Below are 6581 nucleotides of genomic sequence, written 5' to 3'. Positions count from 1 at the left end.
GCTGTGTTAGGGACATTCAACACAATTACACATTTACACAACTCGATCCTATCACTTTTCTTGTGACCGAAAGACGGAACGCCGGGAACACAGCTGCATATTTTGATTAAAATAGTGTTTTTACGTAAACTCTTCGACTTCTGTGTTCTTTTCAAAACTGAGTGAAGTATGAATCATATGGGATTTATTTTAAACTCTACTGCTTAACATTTCACCCATTAAATGACAGGAACATCCAAGTAGCAAGATTTGTTCAGCGATCTCAATTTATCAGACTTTATAAAAATTATACACAAGATCAAGTCGCAAGCAAAGTGCAACAATTGAAAATTCAGATGGTGATCTGATTGAGAATGTGACTCTCATCATGCCTCGTGTTGGTCCTTGGCCTTGATTTGTCAGTACGGTGACACTAAACCTATGATGGCATGAAATAGAAAGTTAAAATGGGAAATGATTCAGCCCACTCAAATGTATTTTAAGGCCTTCACTGGCATTTGGTTGAATAGTGCAAGTGACAGTCACAAAGCACGTGATCTGCAGAGGAGTCTGATTATCATGTGGCGTTCCTCATTTGTAATTTAAAGATGAACTAAGTAACTTGTTTACCTTAATAAATCCTTTTTGTAGTCCCTCTGGGGGAAATACAAGTGCTAATGGGATAATTGGAGGGTCTTTCTCTCCCCCTGGTGTCTTTGGCCAGAAAACCACACTTACAACTTTCCCTGCTCCGACCCAGAGGCGCAATACACACTAATGGAATCACGAAGAAGAAGCTAACTGTGGGCTCGCACCACTTTAGCAGTGTTTACAGCCGACTTTGAGTGAAAAAAATAATCTCCATTGTGTAATTGGATGTACAATATCACTCTCTCCCTTTGTCTTTTCTGTCAGCGTAGTATTTACTCTAATGGACAATTAATGAGTAAAAAATTTATAAAAATGCTATATTAAAGCAGTACTAAGTAACTCATGCTACACACTGCAAGTGTCGTGGCATGTTGCATTTTTTTTTACTAATGAATTGTCTGTGAGAGCAAATACTACGCGGACAGAAAAGACAAAGGGAGAGAGGGATATTGTTCATCCAATTACACAATGGAGATATTTTTTTCACTCAAACTTGGTTGTAAATACTGTTTAAGTGGCGCTAGCCCACAGTTAGCTTTGCCTGTTAGCATGCTAGCTTCTTCTTTGTGATTCCATTAGTGTGTATTGGGGCCTCCAAGGCAGGGGAGATGCAATTGTGATTTTCTGGCCAGAGACACCAGGGGGAGATGAAGACCCCCAATCATTCCATTAACACTTGTATTACCCCCAGAGGGACTACAAAAAGGATAAGTTACTTAGTACTGCTTTAAAGCCACACAGCATAACATTTCACCCAATAAATATAATAAAATACAGGCATTTTTTGTATTGTATATATTTTTATCGTTGAAATACATGTAAAAAAAAAAAAAAGACAAAACAAACATATGTCTATTATGAGTGGATCATCTCTTGACTGGGAGCAGGGACGTCTTCAGCTCGCCTCCATGGAGATATTGACAAAAAGACAGTCAGACATGAGACTGAAATAGGTTCGGTCCTATTCCAAATCAATTCTTTGATCTTCATCTAACTGGTTATTCCGAGCATGGTTTGTGCTGTTGAAACAGTTTAATCCAAAATGTTAAGCCATCTAAAAGTTTAAAGATAACATTAACAAACAAATGTGGCCAAAAGTGGCCACTCCGTGAAGCTATGGCAGAAAATGAACCTTGCGCTACAAGCTGGGAAACCATAACTTCAGTCTGACAAAAATCCACCTTGAAAGGCTTGAGTTGATATGTTAAAGCTCAAATCCACAGGTAGTCGGACGAATTGCATGCAATTGTTACGAGTGGGCAGGTTTTACATTTACTGGCAATAGCAAGTACTTCAGATATATATTTTTTAGATACTCATTAAAAATTCAAATTCACTTTTTTTTATCCGTTAACAACTCAGCAAAGACAGAAAAACTCGAGGTACTTCCTCAGTCTCACAAACATTTTTAAAAACTGAATATTTGATTGCTCCAGTGCTTTGCTGTTTAGCTACATTTTGAAAAAGGAGGGGTGGGACTAGGACAAGCTAGGTGCTAGAGTTTTATTTTTGTTATAGAAATAACTGTTCAGCCAGACAGCGAAAACAAATGTCAACAGAAGTGGAAGTCCTAATCCCTTTGTTAATGTCATCTGTTAAAGAGATCCCCATAATGAACTCAAACTGGAACATAGGATTATAGCGTCAAAACAGAGGTTTTGATTCTTCATAACAAACAACAAATGTCAAAACGGAAGCACCTTTTAACCTTCATTTAAATATGCTGTGTCACTTCATTTTTGTCTGCTGTCTAAAGATAAGGTACAACATATACAGTACATTCTTACATTCGTACATTTTTCCTAATATAAAACTTATCACTTCATATTGGGACTGTGTACTCAAGAATAAATGAAACACTGCGTTCCAAATTATTATGCAAATGATATTTTTCTAAGATTTTCTAAATTATCAACTGAACTATGAGAGTCAGCAAAATTTAATCTGATGTATTTGTCTGGCAGAAACCGTCCTCTTTGTGCCTTTATCTACACAAACCCATGTGTGTCTGAATCAGCCACTAATCTCTTAACATTACGATGATTACGCTTCATCTTTCATGAAACATCGAAGGTTTTTATACCTAGTCCAAGGCATTCAACCGTTCCATGCTTTTTATCAGCAGAGATCCTTTTTCTTTTCCATATTGCTTGAAAATCTCGGTCTGTTTAATGTGGAGCATCTTTTTTCAGTAGTTTTTCCCTTAACTGGGCTTAGCCTGACAACTAATTATCCCGGGTGTCAGATTGATGTCAGTGATTCAAAGAGCCCTGAGACACAATACCATCCATGAGTTTAATTGAAAAACTCTTTTTTTTTAACCTTTATGACACTGTCACAGAACGGGGTGTACTATGTGATAAAACTGCTTCCTTGAAAAAGTTACTAAAGCAAATGTACTTGAGTGGCCACAGCTCACTGACAATACAGTTTGCCCTGTTGTGTACCAGAAAAGTCATATTGAACTTCCTTGGATGGTGATAAACTTCCTTTTTGGATATATCTTGAATCTAGTTAACTTCCTTTGTGTGTATCTTGGACAATCAAAACATTGTACTGCATCCTTTTAACTCTTATCCCAGTATGAAGTAACATGGGCTTTTCAGGTGTAATAAACATTTACATTGAGTTAAGTAGCGATGAGAACTAGGCCTACACAATGGGGTAAAGACCTAAGCAGGTCTTTTATTACTCAAAGATTAGATAAGATTTCAGTGGTGTCTGAACTCGCAGCTTGCTACAAATTACATAACTAGGTTTTCCCCAAGGCCATACAGTGATTTTAAGAGCTTTTTATATGTTTGTGTTTTCCAAAAACTGAGGTAAAACATAATAATTATAATTCAAGCAAAATATTTTGTTTATGTGGGTGTTGAGATCTTAAAGTGAAATCTGTTCAAGATGCTAAAAAATATTCCATATCAATTCCAAATGCTGATAAAAAGCAAACTCTCCTGTGCTTTGGACATATCAATTGAACTGTCAACTTCAGATATGGCTTGAAAGGTCGTACTTCTAAATGGTTTGTCTTACTTTTTATACACATGGATTTTTGTATACTGCACACGTTTTGCTACTTGTGTCTTTTGAAATTGGAATCGTTAACACTTTCAGTAAGATAAGAGAATTATTACAACCCTGAAGTTTTCAACACTAAGTATTTTGTTCATCTTAAATATTTGAAATTTTTCACATGTTCCAGCTACCTGTAGCTTTGAAAATCCTTTGAGCGACTGCATTCAGTCAGAGGTATAGTGAAAGTGAGACGTGTTATGACATGGGCAGGTTACCACAAACCCGCACAATACATTGGTCTACATTACTTTCCCTGAAAACATCATTCATGAACAGTCATTCTTTCAGTGACCGCCACATGTCAGCATTTAGGAGGACGCACTGAATCAAGTTATATTAAGACTTATGATAAAAACTCCGAACTCGTCTCTAAATGTACATGTAAAAACTACCCTTCTGAGTCACTGAACAAGACCCTGGTTTTTCCATTCAAGAGTATCTTACCTGTAAAGAATTGACAAGACTAAACACTAGGAATTCAAATATGTCAAGTTTTAATGTCTTACAGTCGGCTAAACCATTAGTAGCTCAATTCTTTCCCTGGGTTTACTGCAGACTAACCTCCTGGACCTCCTAGTTTCCTCTCCTTTGCGTCTGAGCATCCATCAATGGGCTGCGGCAGAGCAAGCCCTTCCCCAGACTTCAAACCATTGCCATATGATCTATAATATCGGTTTATTTGCTGTATTATTTCCCCCTTGACTTCTTCTTTCATATTCCATAGAGGCTACGTCATCTGTGCCTGAATTTTTTGTTTTCTTGTTCCAAAGAAGCCTGCAGTGTTGGGAGGACTACCCATGTCATGTAAACCCTGCACAATATAGCACTATTAGTTCCTGTTTAAAAGGTTTCTGTCTCTTTTGTTTGCGTGGACTTCCTCAACATAAAGTGCTTAGACACACTAACCTTTCCCTCTTGGAATGTCAGCTGTATTTGTTTTTGATTTATAACTAGATTATATAGAGTATGGTGTCTGGTTTAGTTTCAATAGGATAATATGTGGAGATTAGGATGGATCTAATGAGGAAAATAAATGTCTCTCTATGAGGACAATTATCTTAGTTAGTAGCTGTCCATGGATGTACTAAGAGCAGAGCACTGTCACAGGTTAATATAGTGAAAAAAATGGGAATGTATTAATTTTCCCTTTTACCTCTTTACATAAAGTTGTCAATGATGTTGCTGAAAGGGGGTGAGGCTTATTTAAGACTTTAACACACAGAAATGACTCTGCATTATCAAAAAGCACAGGAACATCTTTGTGATGCCAATAAAGCAATAAAGTAACGTGAAGTTTTCCGTTGTTCACGATGTTATAGAAAAGAGCAACATTCAATTTGCTTAAAATTTGGACCCAAATAATTTGGTTATTAGACAGTCAGATAAACAACCAAATGCAGGATTCTAATCTAGAGGATCTAAAAAAATAAAAAATTAGAACGTCATAAATTAGACCACCCGAGTATGTAGGTATGGGATATGTGCATTATAATAGTTTTATTGTAATAGTTTCTACACTATGAATAATATGAATGGTAAATGGTCTCAACTTAAATGGCGCTTTTCCACTTACATTAGGCCCTCACAGTAAGGTACCACTCACTCATCCATAAACCAATGTACACTGGAGGCAAGATGGGTCAATGAAGTCCCATCTCTTTATACTAGAATAAACCAGCAGATTCATCCATTTTTCTTCCACTTGTCGGTGGAGGCGTCCGTGGTCATGGGGCAGCTGTCCGAGTTGCCCAAATCACATTGTACCCTCTCCCATGGCTCCTCCCGCAGGTGGTGGGTCCACAGAAGGACGGCCTCACGATTCTCAGGCCTGTTGGTCTCTCATAAGGGGCTTCTGAACCGCTTCTTCTGCTCTTTGTCTGACCCATCACCTAGGACCAGTTTGCCATCGGAGACCGTACCAGGGGCACGAAGCCCCCGACAACAGAGCTCGCAGGATCATTCAGGTGCTCAAACCCCGGCCTCCGCCACATTAAGGTGGCAGATCCGGGAGAGGAAAAAAAAAACCTGCAGATGTGTTTGAAAAAAACAAAAAATAGAACTGAAATATTTTTCTGGCAACTGAACACTTCAATAGTTAATAATGTGCTGGGTCCACAAACGTGCCATAGTCATTTTTGGTAACACTTTATTTTACACCTTGATACCTTGTACCCAACTAAATTTAGTACTATAATGTAATGTAGCAATGTGTACTAATTTGTATCTATGCAGTACATACAGAATGTAATAATGTGTATCAGTACTTAGGTGCATTAGGGTTAGAGTTTGGGTCTTATATCTTATTGCATTATGTAACACCAAAATACAATTACACATTATTCCATTGTGTATGTAACCCATGGGCACAAGTGATTACACATTGTTACACAGCACATTACGTTGTACTTAATGTGGCAGGTACAATGTATCAAGGGTAGTGTAAAATAAAATGTTACCATAACATTTTAACATTCAGAATAAAGACACCATATTTTCCAATTCTATTTCAACTTTGTTCATATGTGTCAACAGAGAAGACTTTGAACTTTGCACCAGTTTTTGTTTCATGTGACAAAACCCTGGAATTACAGACATTAATCATAATCCAGGACAAGAGACTGTTTTTTAGCAGCTAAAAGTTAAATTATACTAAAGTCTTCAATGCTCCACGTCAGTTTTCATTTCTGAGCTCATTGTCAGATGACAAACAACTTATTTTCAGGGGTTAATCATGATTGAGCCTGAACTACAACTTCCCTCAGGACTGATGAATCATTGATAGAAGATGTTGAAGAAAATAACAATTAAATATCAAGTTTATTCTTGGATCTTCCCATGACCCATTTATTGTGTTTTATTATAACCCTCTGCTCTCA

Source organism: Gobius niger (assembly GCF_951799975.1).
Source record: "Gobius niger genome assembly, chromosome: 11".
Classification (NCBI taxonomy): domain Eukaryota; kingdom Metazoa; phylum Chordata; class Actinopteri; order Gobiiformes; family Gobiidae; genus Gobius; species Gobius niger.
This window is presented reverse-complemented; position numbering follows the sequence as displayed.